General features: G+C 41.8%; 1 long non-coding RNA gene across 1 annotated transcript; it reads right to left on the reverse strand.

The window, feature by feature from the left end:
- Positions 1 to 11,729: 11,729 nt before the first annotated feature.
- Positions 11,730 to 16,464, reverse strand: LOC140269402 (uncharacterized). The gene is made up of 4 exons (XR_011907617.1): positions 16,422 to 16,464; positions 15,731 to 15,768; positions 15,255 to 15,291; positions 11,730 to 12,535 (listed from the first exon to the last, which is right to left on the reverse strand). It is a non-coding gene; the product is annotated as an uncharacterized lncRNA (long non-coding RNA).
- Between the last annotated feature and the right edge of the window lie 366 nt (positions 16,465 to 16,830).

Consider the following 16,830-nt stretch of genomic DNA (forward strand, 5'->3'; position numbering starts at 1 on the left):
TGATAAACAAAGATACAACAATCTCAGTGACCCACAGTTTTGTTCAGCCGTATCTCTAAAAGCTTTTCACATGGTGCTCAGTCCAGGGTTGATGTTCACACTGGTTCATGTGTCCAACTCCAGCTCAGATTGACTAAAAGTCAGATTCAATCTGTGCATTAATCATGTTATAGTGTTGCACAAAGATCTGAGTCACCTTTTTACTAAAATGACAAACACAGGAACACTCACATCATTACATGTGGCCTGTGTGATCTGGGGGTCATTCTGGAAACATCTGTGAACACCAAGAGGTTCAGTTTTCAAGTCTGTATCTATGACCAATGTCTTTACATTTATATTAGCTATATATATATTAGGAGTTTATATTAGCCTGGTCTAACTGCACAATGTGGGAAGCCTTTCTGATAGCAACATACCAGCTGATACCCCACACTAAGACAGGATTCACACAATCATGTGTCAGACTTCAACAGTTTATGTTTTCATCCATTTTCATTTTTACAGTTGTTTAGCATTGAGAAGATTTTCTAATTTTCTAATCAGGTGACCAAATATTACACATTGCTCTCCATAATGACTCAACACAACCTGTGTGTGAGTCCTGTCTTATTCCTGCTACAGGTACGACTGAATCAGTTCTCTCAGGTGTGCTCACGAGTACATTTGCACACGACATCTGAAGGAGTAAAACCTTCTACTGAACAGTGACCAGATATGAGTAAACACACTCATGCATTGTTCTGAAACATGAAATAAACATTCACATTTACACAGATGGACAGGATAAAGTGAGTGTTGTTACAGTCCTCCATTTTGTCCACAGTTGAGTTTTATGTGGTTGCTGTTTGCTGAATGTGACGGTGCAAACTAAAGAGTCAAAGAAGCACAGAGTCAGTGTGAAGATGTAAAGTGTTCTCACCATGTGACCTTTTTCATTTTCACTGGCTGCTGAACTGCTGCCTCCATGTACCTGCTCAGTGTTCACTGCAGCACTGGAAAGATGGGTACAGTCCTTCAAGAGGAAACCAGGAGTGTTTTTACCTTTGAGCCTCATTATGAAGGCCTGATGCTGCACAGAGGACCTGCTGCAGCTTTAGCTGACGCAGTGGGACCTCCTCTCTCCTGATGCAAATCATCCTCACAGATGACAGCTAAATAACACAGTAAAGCACTTATTAATGTGGTTAGAACTAAACATGTCATAGTGACAGCTTTTATTTAGTAAAACATTTATAATTCTGGTTTGATTCAACAATAAAACTACAGAAGATCAGTGCACACGTTGTAATTACTGGGAATGTTGATCAAAGTTAGTGCATCAGTGTGTTACTGTGATGAACAGAATCAACATACTTGCACAATTTTCCCCTTCATCGTGAGGAGGCCCTTGGTCCCCTTCACCTCCTTTATGGATGTGTGTGAAGACGGGGGACAGACATCTGACCACCAACCAAAGAGTCAACAGCAGTTTGTCTCTGCTGGAGAGGAAGATGATGACATGCAGCCATGAAGGTGGAACTGATCCTGAGGAAACAACACAAGACAAATATCGTCATGAACTTTAGTCTTTAAAAACACAAGGTGAAAGGTCACATGATGCATGATAAGTATATACCTCGAACACTGCTGCAGAGCACAAACCATCTCCTGTCAGTGAGGTTTAACATGTGGATGTTTCAGAAGTGTTGATGATAACTTTCTGTTCATCTGTGAGGGTCTCAGCTATGAAGGATTCACAAGACAGGAAGGCCTGAAGAAAGACAAGGGAACTGTGAATTAGATACTGTGATCTGTAATATGAATGAAGAGATTCATAATCATGATATTAACAGATGAATAAACAGCATACTCAGAGTATTTCAGTTAATATTTTGTCTTTCCAAAGAGAAGATCTCCACTCTACCTTCTGTCAGCTGAGAAGAACCCTGGTCACTGGCAGGAGGAGGACATGTCTCTGTGTGATGCAGCAGTGCTGAGTTCACTGTTGCTGGTGGTCTGTGGCAGCATGATGTGTGGTTTTTCTCAGGGTCAGCCAGGTGGTCGGGTGAGGGTTAACAGGGGCCATTTTGTCCTCTGCTTTGAAGAAAGACTGGGATGGCAGGATGTGGAAGTTTCTCTGTGATGGCTCTGGTTTGGATTTACAGTTCATGAAGATGATGTTGAAGTGTGTGTTGTTGTGCTGGAGTTGGTGCTGGAGGATGTTGTCATGGAGGATGTTGTCAAGGAGGATACAGGAGAACATGTCTCCTGTGTGGAAGAAATAAAGCTAAACATCTAAACAGTTTTAGTTATAAAACATAGTTATAGTTCTTTGATCGCCCACCCCACCCCCAACCCACTTTGCCCTCCACCCCAGTGGGGTATCAGCTGGTGTTGTTGGTACATCAGAAAGCATGTGCTGCACGTAGAGCTCATGCTTTCTGATGTTTCTTCTATATTCTGGTAAATGTAGCAGCTTTTATAGAGCTGCTCAGACAGTTGTGGCCTGTGCATTTATCAATCCTGACCCAACCCACCCAGATAAATGCACAGGCCACAACATGAAGAAGTTCCTATAAATGTATTCATATGATTCTATATGTATAAATATTATCATATACTGTGTTATATATTATATTATTTATAGTATACTATATATACTATATAGTATATAGTATAATAGATACTATTATTTTATTATTACGATATTCTATATTATTTTATTATTATTTGTATAATTTATACTATTTATATTATAAGTATTGATATAGCATATGAGTATATATGATTATATACTGTATTATTTGTTATTATATTATTGATATCATCTGTCTATATAATATTATATTTATATTACTATAGTCTATATTATACATTATTATAAGATGTAGTTTTATTATTATTAATTTAATATCTGTAAATTATCTAAATACAATTCTGGAAAAACATCTATTTCTGGAAAACTATCAGTGTCTGAAAAATGTTCAATATCGGGTAAAATGTGTCTTTCTGATTAAAGTAATTAAATCCCATAATTTCATCCAACAGTTAAAAAATGAAAACACCAAACTGATACTAGTGTGACACCAAAATCAGATTATCTTCAGACAAATACAAAATACATTAAATAGGAACAGACATACCTCAGCCGTCAGCCTAAAACTCAGACAACATACAGAGAGTCGTTCAAAGTTAATGCTCATTATTCTCAGAAATCATCAGCAGGCATCATGTTAAACACATTTTGACTTTATCAAAGCATTGTAAAGAAAACATTATTACCTCTTCACCAAAAATTCAAACTTCAGACGATAATTTCTTATATTTTCCATGATTTCTAAGACTCACCGACCTCTTCATGGTTCACTGGTGGACAGGACACAGAACACCGGGTTGTGATAGCTGTAATACGTTCTCATGACACCTGACTGGAGACATCGCTGTGGCTGGGAAATGAAAATGAGATCAAGCAGTGTGTTCTTGTCAGTGGTAGCAGAGGTGATCAGCTGTACATATCCCTTAGACTGAAACAGTTCTAGAATTGGCTTTGTTGACCCGTGCAGCTGATTCTCATTGAAGTCTCCACACACAATAACAGGGTGACAGTCCAACACCTCAAGTGCATCCAAAAGGCTTACCAGGTTTTCCAGGAACGGTCTCAGACTGTAGTCAGGAGGTCTGTACACAGCTGCAATCACTGCACAGAATGGAGCCTCAACCTTCAAAGCCACAAACTCAAGATCAGTCACATTATGCAAATACTGTCTTTCACGTACCTGGATGTGGTTTCTCACATAAACAGCAACTCCACCCCCTCCTTTGCTGGCCATCTGAGGATAGTTAGTGTAGGACGTGTGTCTGTTGCGTTTGAACATGTTGTAGCCATCCAGCTGAAGACTGTCTGCAACAAAGGAGCCTTGCAGGTGAGTCTCTGTCAGACACAGAACATCTGCTAGACACAGCTCATGATGTCTCTTGATGTCACCGATGTGAGATGGCAGTCCCTCTGTGTTGTGATGAACAAGGGTCAGAGTGTCAGGCCTGTTTACTGTTTCTCTCACCTGAAGAAGAGGCATCATGTGATCCACATGGGCTTGTCTCATGGTCTCGAGCGCTGCAGTCACTTCAGGATTGGCGTATATTTTCTTTTCATCCAAATCTAGTAAATAAAGACCACTGAGAGACGTCACTCTGCTCAGAGCTACATAAGCCATACCTGCTTCAAAGATTTTCTGCAGTGACACCACAGCTGCACGTGTTGTGAGGCCCTGGGTTTTATGGACAGTGCACGCGAACGCCAGCCTGACAGGAAACTGTCTACGTACCACTCCGTTCTGTTTCAGCTTCTCCTCTGCTCTCTCGATGTAAACCAGATTGACAGATTCTGGAGCTCCACTGTGGTCTCTTGTTACACCGGTCTGATTATCCATCCTTAGGCCCAGCTTAGTGATGTGTTGATCTTCCTCAGAAGTCACTACGCTCATCAGTGTGGCAAAAGCACCGTTAACCAGACCATTCTGAACATCAAAGTTTCTGGTGAGCATGACACGAGCACCTTCAGCAACTTTCAGAGTGTCTGCTAAATCATTTCGACCTCCCTTACATGGCGTGTCTTTTCGTGCCATTCTGCCTGTTCTGGGATCTTTCTGGAAGTCATCTGCATCTATGGTTATAATATTGGAATGGAACAAAGTCAGTGTTGCTGAGTTGTGTTCATCAACCAACTTATTTGTGGGGAAAATGTGCAGAACCTCAGTGGGACAACGAGCTGGTTCAGTGATGGCCTGTGACAACAAATCTCTGTCAGCCTGAGACAGCTCATCTGCCTTTTGTTTCACCCGAATCCTGTTCAGCACGTCTGCAAAGGCAACATCATCTTTCTGTCTCATGATCTCAGTCAGAGTGATCATCTGGAAATGTTCCTGCCACAGGTCAATATCTGCTGGATCGTGCACACAGAGCGGTTTAGACTGTCGCACAGGTGGCAGCTGATAAAAATCTCCAACAGCTAAAACTGACATTCCACCAAACGCTCTCTGATTGCCTTTGATCTGTTTCAGTCGTGCGTCCACATATGCAAAAAGAGGCTTTGAAACCATCGAGATCTCATCGATTATGATGATTTGAGCATTAAACAGTTCAGATCTGAGTTCATCCAGTTGGTTACCAAGTCCTTGGATTGGTGGTTTCAGACTGCGTGGAAGCTTCAGGAGAGAGTGAAGTGTTGTGCCACAGATGTTGAAAGCTGCAGTTCCAGTGAAAGAAGAGAGTAAAACAGTTGGGTTTGATATGTCAAACTCCTCTGAGTAGAGCTGCAGTTTGCTCAGTATCTTTGATGCCTCTGAGTAAATGCATTTGATCAGGTGTGACTTTCCTGTTCCTGCACCACCGTTGACATAGAAGAAAAACTGCTCTGGATTTAGGCCACACACAAGTTTATTGCACCAGTCTCTGATTGCATAGAACACACAGGCCTGCTTCTGGTTCAGGTTCTGATACATCTGTCGTAGCACAGCTGGATCCATAGCGGGGGGTTCTCTGGTGGCTCTCATTTCTGTTACAGCATCAGACTGAGGACAATAGTCGGGCACATTTTCCTGTTCATCGTCTGGCTCTCTTTCCTGCAGTTCATCATCACACTGCAACCTCACAACTTCAGATTCAGGAGCAAGATTACACCATTCATCGATCACATGGTCTCTGCTCTCCTCAAACTCTACAAGTGCATTCTCAATCTCCTCAGTGTTTTTCTCATATTTGTCTCTGTTTGCTTTGACAATACTTTTCACACTCTCAGGACGGTTTGAGCCTGGTAGCTGGACCCAGCCAGAGTTGTAAAAAGACTCGTAGGTCGGAAGATCGGCACTTCTTATTTCATACTCAGATCGGTGAGGAAGGTACAGTCTCAGTAATCTGGCATAAAATTGCTCAGGGTGTTTCTCCTTTGAACAGTGGTAATATCTGATGACAGAGGGCTTATCATTTTTCCTCCTTTGGACAAATCCCAGCTCATTCAGAAGTGGTAAAACACCATCACGCTTTGAGTGGTCTGCACTGACAAACCTGCAGGTGGCAGCAAAATCAGCCGAGCACATCTCCTCATACTCTGGTGTCTCAGGTCTGGCTTTGTATTTGTCACTGAAACTCGTCATCCACACATTACAAGACTCTGACGGGGTGTCCTCCAAGAATGACATGGGGCGACTCATTTTCACTGGATTGTCATCAGTAGGAACGAACACAACACTGCGTGAACACTTTTTCATCTTTATTCCACATGCACGAGTCACACACTCCTGAGCACTGATCTCTCTCTTTTTTGAGTAAGCCTGCATGACAGCTCTCATCTCATCACACTCATTAACTCTGTCCATGTTGGAATTCTCCATGACAGTTTTCAGGTACTCTGACAGACCACTTTCCTTCTTTGTGATGTATTTGGTCAGATACTGTATACACGAGTAAGCATTCAGAATGAAGGACACATCGATGTTACTGTCCCAGGCTTTAAGCAGATGTGGGTTGTACCCGTTTATCCAGCAGTCTTTGGGATCACGCTTCAGGTAGATTGCAGTCTTTCTGTTCATACTCTGAAGGCACCGTTCATACTCTGCCAGCGTCAAGTTGCATCGAGAGAGGACCTGCTCCAGACTCAAGGAAGCAATTTCAGGTTGATTCAGCAGCTGCAGCAGAGGTCTGAGTTTGCTCTTTGCAGTTCCAGTGTTATCATCCTCACCGGGTCTGGTGATCATTGTGTTTGTGCAGGGTGGCTTTGGAAAACCAAACCGACAACCAGAGTTCACACTCTTGAAGCAGCTCCTAGTGTGGTTCTTACTGTGCTTCTGAACTTCAGAGACTTTCTGGAACAGTTCAGGTTGTGTTTCTGGGTCAGGCAGTTGTGCTGAGATGTATCTGTCTACAAAATCACACACAGTCTGATCATCACAAACATCCAGTTCAGGTGCTCCATCAACCCAAAGCATTGCATGAATATGTGGACTTCCTCTGTGCTGAAACTCAACTCTGTAGAAAAAGTCAATCACTTTCCCCAGTGGCTGAGCATCTGAGAGCAGCAGATCTCTGAATAGTGCCTCAACACGCTTATCAAACAAACGCATGCAGGTGACAGGGTTGGATCGCAGAATCTCACACTTTACAGTCCAGTCAAGTGATTCAAAATCAACCTGTTCTCCTTGCTGTCTCTTTATTGTTTCAATCACTTCAGGCCATCTGAACTCAGCAGCTGAAAATGTGCAGAAGAACGTCGGAGTTCCCAACTGTCTGATCATGGCAAACAAATCTTTAGTTGTTTTCTCCCAGTATACTGGAGTCCCTCTCAGTGGCTGCATGAATCTGACTGCATCTTTATTTCTCACCAGTCTCTCAACCTCTCGTTTGTCTTGTAACATGCCCGAGGTTATCATGCGTCCATCTCTGGTCATTGTTTTACCTTTTCTCAGCTGTATCGTCATACTGTTATTAGCCAAGTGTATCTCTATCACAAACTGTGCAAAGAACAAGTAGTTTGGGTCTCTGGCAAAACGATCATCCACATTAAAAAGCCTTGACTTGAAATATCCACTTGGACTGACTTTAATGTGTCTCATTTGGTCCAATGTGTTCTCACCCGTAGGAAATTGTACAGGGAATGACATGGATTCCAAATTTGGAGTCCTGAAGAAGCTAACTGGACTATTTCTCTGGGCAGGTGCCACACAATAAGTGTTATCACTGTAACAGAGGATCTCTTCTGATATGTCAAGAGGCTGAAGGCATGATTCTAAAGCAAACCCTCCATTTGGCAGATCACCTTCATCTCCATCATCTCTCTGCTGCTGTGGTTGTTCACATTCACAGTTCTGATCATTTTCAGGCTCATTTTCTGCCTCACACAGTGCATTTCTCTCACACATGTCAATTTCCATCAAATCTGCATCATCATAGTCATCCTCCCCCATGCTGACATCACTATCCTCATCATCATCCTCATCATCATCATCAGGAAGTGTTGGGTCACAGAGTTCCGCTTCATCTCTGATAGTAACGTCCTGATACTCTGGATGAACCTGCTTCAGTTTCAGTAATGCAGAGACTAGTTTAGGCCAGGTTACTGTCTGAAAAAGCTGATGCCCTCTGTAAGACAAACGTCTTTTCAGTTTCACTCTCATCACCTGAGACTCACTCCTCAGTCTGGGTAATGCATTGACTGTTTCTTGGACCTCAGATGGCACACACACAACATTTCCCCTGATCAGTCTTTGTCTGCCTCTTGGAAGAGGAATGATCTTTGCAAACGGTATGCACTTAGCAATCAAATGTCTTTCCAGAATATTCAGATCTGACAGTTCGCTGGGAATTTCAGACAACTGGAGTTTATTAGCTGCTGCGAGGTTTGGCATGCATCCTTTTTTTAGATGAGCGTGGCACGTGTGACAAATCCACTCTTTCCTTCTCTCATCAGGAACTGTGCATGGTTCATTTCTGCAGGCTTCATCACAAACATGAACATACTTTCCTGTCAGACACTGTGAAACCACATTAGGATTTTTGCCATAATTTGACCTTGTGCAGGTTCGTACCTGGTTGGGAAACGAGGCCTTATGACACACAGTGCAGACATAAGTGGGACCAGCCTTAATATTAGCTCTGAACACAGATATGGCTTCATTGATCAATCTGCTTTCAACTGTCTCGTGTTGCAGACTCTGTGCTTCTCTGGTCTCTGTTTGAGTGTTTCTGTTCATTTGTCTGTATTTTCTTTTAATGCTCATAGCACGTCTGATGTTATCCATCATCCTGAATGACTGACTGTTCCTGTATCTGTTTCTCATGAGTTTTTTCATCAGCTGTCTGTGTCTGATTCTGTATAGTCTGTCATTCGCATAACGTTGAGTAATATAACTTCTCTGCCTCTGTCGAAAGCTTTCACTCTGTCTGTAACGGTTTATTATGTACATCTTTTGTCTTTGTGAAAATCCTTCTTTTTCTCTGTAAGATCTCCTGATGTATGACTTTTGTTTCTCTCTGAATCCTTCTTTTTCTCTGTAAGATCTCCTGACGTATGACTTTTGTTTCTGTCTGAATCCTTCTTTTTCTCTGTAAGCTCTCCTGATATATGACTTTTGTTTCTCTCTGAATCCTTCTTTTTCTCTGTAAGATCTCCTGATATATGACTTTTGTTTCTCTCTGAATCCTTCTTTTTCTCTGTAAGCTCTCCTGATATATGACTTTTGTTTCTCTCTGAATCCTTCTTTTTCTCTGTAAGATCTCCTGATATATGACTTTTGTTTCTCTCTGAATCCTTCTTTTTCTCTGTAAGATCTCCTGATATATGACTTTTGTTTCTCTCTGAATCCTTCTTTTTCTCTGTAAGATCTCCTGATATATGACTTTTGTTTCTCTCTGAATTCTGCATTCTTTTGATATAACATTTTGATGCGTGATCTTTTCTTTTCTCTCTGCATTTCATTACACGCATACATTTCCCTTTCTCTCCTTTTTTTATTCACTTTTCTCTGCTGAGGTATATTTCTTGCCATCATTCTCCTTTTCATTTTTATCCTCTGCTGTTTACTAAGTTTGGACAGATTACATGAGATTCCCTTCAAACCATTATCTGGAAGATCACTGTGACAGATATTTGATCCACTGTGAGAAGCATCATTTGGAGGGCAAATGATTTCAACACATGGTTCATGTTCAACTTGGGCACAGGGAACTGTGTTCTGTTCTCGTCTCACAGATGCTGGAGAAGTGATATCAGTGGATAATTCCTCCAAAACATTGCAACAGAGATCATTAAGAACAGTGGGCATCACTGAGGCAGATAAGTTTGGCTCATTCTGAGGAAAATTCTGTGATGGGAACGTTGTCACTTCAACTTGTTCAACATTTGTTTGATTTGACATTTCTGGTGAAATGTTCTCAGACTGATCAGTGGCAGTGTGTCTGTGTGATTCATTGACAGCTTCCTGTAACAGAGGAGGTGCATCAACAGGTGTGTGTCTGCAGCCTGTGTCTGAAACAGCATTTCTCTGGTTGGATGTGTTCACACTGTGAAATGACAGAGGCTTGAGTTCATACATACAAGATAACTGGATATCAAACATTGTATTGCACAACTTGATCCTGTCAATCATGTCTCTCAGATGTGTGAATTTCAGCATCACAGCAGTACCAAAGTTCAACAGCCTGGGTGACAGTGGCAGTCCATCTTTGTTCCTGGAGTGTGGGTCAAAGTATCCGTACTGACCAGATCTACATCTGAAAACTGCGACACATAACCCTGCCATGATCAGCAGCCCATACTGTACATCTGATGACAAAAAGCTCAGTCCATGTTCAAGGCTGAGAAGCCTCTCTCCACCTCCAAATGTTCCATACACCGACAGCTGAGCGAAGTCCACCTGATACTTTGACCTGCGTGCACTAACTTCATCTGGAAGTTCATCAGATGCCAAATGGACACTGTCAGGAAACCTTTCTCTGGCCTGTCTGTACACAGCATCACCTTTATCCAGAACTAGGTCAAGATCTGCTCTGCTAATCTTTTCATTCTCATGAAAAAAGGACAGAAACACCAAACTGTTGGCCACACACTGACTGTTCCTGTATTTTCCATATTTTAATGAAGCCTGACTGCGTGAGGCACAGACATGTGTCACTGATGGCTGAGGTTCCACATTCACACTGTGTTGATGAGTCGCTCCAGCTGCATCACGTCCTCTCTTTACCATGTCTGCATAAGATACCTGAGGCACACTCTGCTTTACCTGTTGGTCTTTATCATGCTGGAAAGCATTCATGACAGTGTTCCCATCAGAAACTGAACTCTGACCTCTGCTGTTTACCTGCTGTCCATCAGAAGACTCTCCAACACACACACCATCACTGTGATGATCTCTCTTTACAACCTCAGCATAAGATACCTTCTGTGACACCAGGGTGCTGCTCTGACAGCTGATACCTTCTGCTTGTTCACTCTGAGATTCTTTCTCCTTCTGCCACCTGAGCTTCTGAGCCTGAGAACGTTGACCCTTCCTTGGCATTGTTGCTGAGTTTCAGAACCTTAAAACTTTATTTGTAGTGATGTCACCAACACAAGTTTTATTCACAGTTGTGATATTTCAAATGTAGTTCTGTGTAGTTTATCAGTATCAATGCTCTTTTCAGTTAACAGATTTACACGTTATGTCTACCTTGGAAAATATCAACAGCAGAAAAATTCTTATCAAATAGAAAAACAGATGTTTATTATGACACAGAGAAGTTAAACTTTAATCTGAAGATTCCAACAGACCAAAACCTCAGCTACTTTTATGGAATAAAAAAATATCCAATTAAAAGTTTTAACTTGTTTCACTTCTTTCCAATTTTTAAAATGTCAGGTTAGAATTACGTTCAGTGGTTCTTTATTTTCTTCCAAATTATAACTATTATTATGCAAAAACTGCAGTTGTAACACTGAAATGTAGCAGAAAAGATCAGCTATGAAAATGTTAGCAGGATCTCAAAAGTAATGTGTGTTACAGAATGAACAAACCTTCAAAGATAAATGATCAGTAGTTCAATCAGCTACAATCTGTTGAAGTACTCTCACTATCATTAGCTTCTTAGCTTCTGAATCACAGATGGATTCTGTGTTTCAGACAGATTTAATGACAACAAGCTGAATTCAAATCTCTGAAAGCTCTTATATATATATATGAAGCGTTGTGATGCAGATCAGGATCTCAGCAGCAGCAGGATGACAGATGCTTCTGGTAGCTGGACTCCACGTCTGGTCAGTTCAGAGCAGACAGCAAACAGACACTCCAATCCTCCTTACAGATGTGTTTTATTTCAACACTTGTATGAACAAACCTGCAGTGAGTCAGCAGCACAGGAACAGATGCAGTGCTTTTATTTCACTTTAATAAATGTGTTTATTTGTGTCTATAACAAGAATGAACTGTTAAATTTCTGTAAGCACTGTTTTCAGATAGGAATTTATAGATTCAAAGATGAAGAATCTTTTGATTGATCTACCTAAAATTAGCCAATTACTTGTCAGTTAGTGTCAAAATAGTTACTGTTTGATTTTATCTAGAAATCTGTCAAGATCAAGATTTCTCTTTAAGAATCAAGTTTGTATAATAATATTTTAAACTTTAGCCAAATTTGAATGAAAATGTGCCAATTTTTTTTCCAATTTCAAAGTTTATCAGAGTATGTATGAGAGAGGTAGACAGGACAGAGAGAGCAGTGAGAGTAGAGTCTCAGATTCCAAAAACAGCAAGACAAGGTTCCAATCAACCTCAGGTTCTGAAAATCAGGTTCTGGAAATCAGGTTCTGAAAATCAGGTTCTCAAAATCGGTTCTTAGGTTCTGAAAATCGGTTCTTAAGTTCTCAAAGTTCTCAAGTTCTCAAAGGTCTCAAAACAGATAGAGGGGGGATAGATGGATACGAGACAGAATTCCAATAAATTAGGTAGAGTTTGGAGATGGGACAGGAGAGATAGAGCAGCCAATAATGATAGAGGAGAAGGAGGAGAGGTGGTGGACAGCAGGACACCTGGAAGACACAAAGAGATAACAGTTAGACACAGTTTGATGAAGCAAAGATCAAAACACATTAAACTGTGCTGCAATTCATGTCTTCAAATGACCAGGAGCCTCATGTATTAAGGGAGCGTACGCACAAAAAAGTGTCTTTTTCAGGTCAACGATCAGATGCATCAAGAGCAAAATAACTATGAAAATGTGCGGTGTCTCATGCCAACTTCAGGGCTGCCGTAAGCACTTTTCTACAGCTGTTGATTCTTTGGCAACACTTAGAGGTGATGTTGGGAAAGTGTTATAATAAATAAATGTGAACACAATTTGTCCTCAGACTGAGTGATGTGCACATTTGAGACACATGAACAGAATTACATGAACCCATGTGTCTGCAATTACATGAGTGGATTTAAAAGCATGCGCAAAGTGTTGCAGTGCATACCATTAAAAACAATGGCTGCTTTAGCGGTGTTGGAAGACATTGTAAATGGTACAATTGGAAGAAAGCGTGTTTTCAGGGACTGAGAGGATTTGCTGGCACATGATGACAACTGGCTCATCAGCCGTTTTGAGGGCAATCCTCCTGGAACTGTGCGCAGAGCTGCGGCCGGTGTTGGAGCGCAACACAGCGAGGAGCCATGCGCTGCTTGTAATTGTCCTAATATTATTCCCCGTGACGTGCATTGAGCATGTGTGCCCCCAATTTCTATCCCGTCTTCACAGTATCATAGTTGGTGGTTAAAGTTAGTAACTTGCTGTTTTTTTGCTGGTTAAACAACAGCTTAAGATCTTTCTAACAAGCCCCTGATCGTCTCTGTGTGCAAATGTTAGTAACCCTGTGCGTAAAGTGGGAAATGTCTTAATCAGCCTCACCTTTTCCCCGGCGCACTTCTGCTCTGGTTACTGTATGAATATGTTTATTGTTAGTTACACTATTTGTGTACCTATAGGTATTTACCTTGGGGGTAATCACTCCCACACCCACCACCCCTGACAGAGCAGCGTCACCCATAGTTTTGCTCTCTGTTCAAACAGCCCCCCCCTCCCCCGCCTGTTTTGGCCACATTTCGGCGGTGGGCAGCCAGTCTCCGCTTCACATCCACCTTAATATCGGACCACTTCTTTTTCACCTCTGCTTGTGTGCACTTCTCAGACCCCACAGCATTAAAGGCCTCGCTCACGCTCTCCCACCCACTCCTCTTACGTTTACTGCTTATATCGTAGGACAGCCTTCCAAAGAGCACATTTCTGCGCCTCCACTTCAGAAAGTAGCACCTTTCCGTGAAGTTATTCTTTTTCCCCCATCTTACTCATTCTTTTCTCTTTATTTTCTGATTGTGCAGAGACGGGAATCGCAGGTGCAGGGCTCAATTAAATATTATTTGCATATTGAAATAGGGGCGTGGACAGGGAGGAGTCGGGTACTCCGACATGTGCGCTCAATTCCACTTTGTTTGGGATGTACAAACGAAATGTGCTTAGATTGATGCGTGCACACACATCCTGATATTTTTGTATGTTGGAGGGCATTTTGGTTTGAGCGTACGCCATCTTTCAGTAGGAAATCCACAATCCACACAAGTCTTTGTACATGAGGCCCCTGGACTTTTTTCTTTTTTACTTTTTAGTCCAAAACATTGATAGAAGTTTTGAGATGTGTGAAAACAGCTGACACCATGAAATGTGGACTTCATTAAAAGAATGTCAGACCCAATCTGACTTGTTCAACATGAAGCAGAAAGGTACAGAACTGTGATCACTGCACAACATGTTCTGCACACATTACAGTGTAACTGGACCCTGACAGACCACCACAGAGAGCAGCTGCAGTCTTTGCATCAGAACAATCCAGATGCTCTCCACAGTAAACACCAGATTGGCTCAGAGGAATGTTTAATGAGGACTTTGGACCTTAAAAATGTTTTTGGTCGATCACAGAGCTTAATGGGATTGACAGTATCATCACATCAAAATGACTCCACAGAACATATCAGAGCTCCAGTCCTGGGTTGTTATTCTGCTGAGTCATGTTTTCAGTCCCTAAAGATAGTTTGAGAGGGGCGGGTCAAACAGCTGCTTATTGATGTGATGAAGAACTCATTGAATAGATTAATAAACCAGGATGAAGCTTCAGCAGATTGATCACAGCTTGTTGTCAGAAAAACCTTTAGAGTCTGCCTTTAGTGATGTTCCATTAAAACTGTTAGACTCTGCTGCTGGGACCTGTTCTGATCCACTTTACAGGCAGAACAGCTCAGTTCACATGGCTCTAACATGACTCCAGTCAGTGTTTACAGCTCTGTTTTTAGGGCGGCTGCTCTTCCTCCTAAGCTACAGCCGCCCACCAATCGGAAGGTCGGTAGTTCGACTCTGGCTTCCCCAGGATACATGTCGAAGCGTCCTTGGGCAAGACACTGAACCCCACGTTGCTCCCCCAGTGTATCATTGGGGGTATGGATGTGTGTGAATGATTAGAAAAAGCATGTAGTTATGTATCTTAAGACGTGCTGTATGAATGTGTGTGAGTGGGGTGAATGTGGCATGTAGTGAAGCGCTTTGAGTGGTCAGTTAGACTAGAAAAGCGCTATACAAGTACAAGTCCATTTACCATTTTTACTACATTTATATTCAACTCAGCAGTTGTGATAAACCACAAAGACACTGATTAAAATGTGAAACACTCCTACACTCAGTGATGTGATGAACTGAACCTCACTGACTAGAAATCTACTCACCAGCAAAGCAGGAGTTCTGGTCCTGTTCTCTCTGGGTCTGAGAGGAGAAACAGTTTATTAGTAGCTGATCAGAAGACTCTGAACACACACATCATCTGATCTCACAGCTGATTGGTTCTGCTCCTGTCTGTACAGGATGAGCTTTGGTCCAGACTTTTGTGGACTTTAAGTAGTTAAATGTTGTCGGTTGATGATCACTTCAGAGAGGCTGAATGTGTTCATGATCAGAAACATGGAAACTTTCCCAGTTCTGCTCACAGAGACCATCCAAAGCTTTGGGGATCAGAGATCAGGTGGAAATCAGAGCAGTAACACATCAGCTGTGAAATCTGTTCTCTGACTAATGATCAATGTTTCACTTCATTCATGCAGTTTGAGAAGGACAGGTCTGCCAGATGTTACACAGCTGCACACAGACAGGAAGCAGAGCAGGTATCAGGAACACATCCATCAAAGAACTAACTGTTTGTCCTCACCAGTCAGGAGCAGGAGCAGGGGTCAGAGTTCAGGTAGTCTAAAGAAAGGAGGAAAAAAGAGTTGTCAGTTAAATTCTTCCAGCTGAGGACACAGCAGGTTCACCAACAGGGAGACAATAAAACACCATGTAATGACACTGCAGCTTAAATTGTGTGTCACTGGGACATGGAGCTGCTGTTGTTGTGGGCTTTTCTAACTCAGCTGTTCCATCAGCATCCAGATCATGTAAAGAGCACAGCTGTGCTGTCATTTCAGCTTTATTTCCAGAGAAAATGACTGATGAGACAAAGTTAGAAGTAGCACAAAGTCTCATCTTCTGTCAGCTGCCTTTCAGTGAACATCATGTGCTGAGCTGCTGTGATTGGCTGCTTTATCTGTCAATCACTGACACCGCCCACAGCAACAGCACAGTAAAATGTACAAATGAAGATATAACATTACAGCTAAAATGGAGATATGCAGAAATAAATACTTTCTGCTGACATGGGAGACTCACTTTAACTGGAAACACAATATTATCTAAATAGCTTCCGAAGGACGCCAACTTTCACCAAACTGTTCTTGGTGAGTAGAAAAACGTATTTCATGCCAGAAATAAGGTCTAGGTTTAAAAATACTTAAGTTCCCCTTTAACTCAGTCAGCTTATGTGATCTACAGTCTGTTTAACTTTACAATAACTCTGTACTTACCAGCCAAACCAGGGATCTGAATCAATTTTCTCTCTCAGTCTGAGAAAAGACACATAGTCAGTTAGTTATCCAAGTATAAAGACTGAATATACCTGAACCACAGAACACAGAGGGAGAGTACTGCTCATTATCAGCTGCCTGTCTCTCTGATCATGAATTTAAATAGATTTACTATAGCGTCTCAGTTACTGGGACATTAACATAAGCTGGTGCATGTTATTTAATAGGACCAGTTGTTTACTTCGTGAGCTTTACTGAGTCTGTGTTTATTATTTTATGTCACATGAACTTTCATTGCTGGGATAGGCTCCAGCCCACCCGCTACCCGATTAACGGATTGACGGTATAGAAAATGGATGGATGGATGAACTTTCATGACAGAGTCTCCATGAAAATACCTTCGGCTGAC

This window comes from Leuresthes tenuis, unplaced genomic scaffold (genome assembly GCF_036924035.1).
Source record: "Leuresthes tenuis unplaced genomic scaffold, fLeuTen1.0.hap1 SCAF_14, whole genome shotgun sequence".
Taxonomy (NCBI): Eukaryota; Metazoa; Chordata; class Actinopteri; order Atheriniformes; family Atherinopsidae; genus Leuresthes; species Leuresthes tenuis.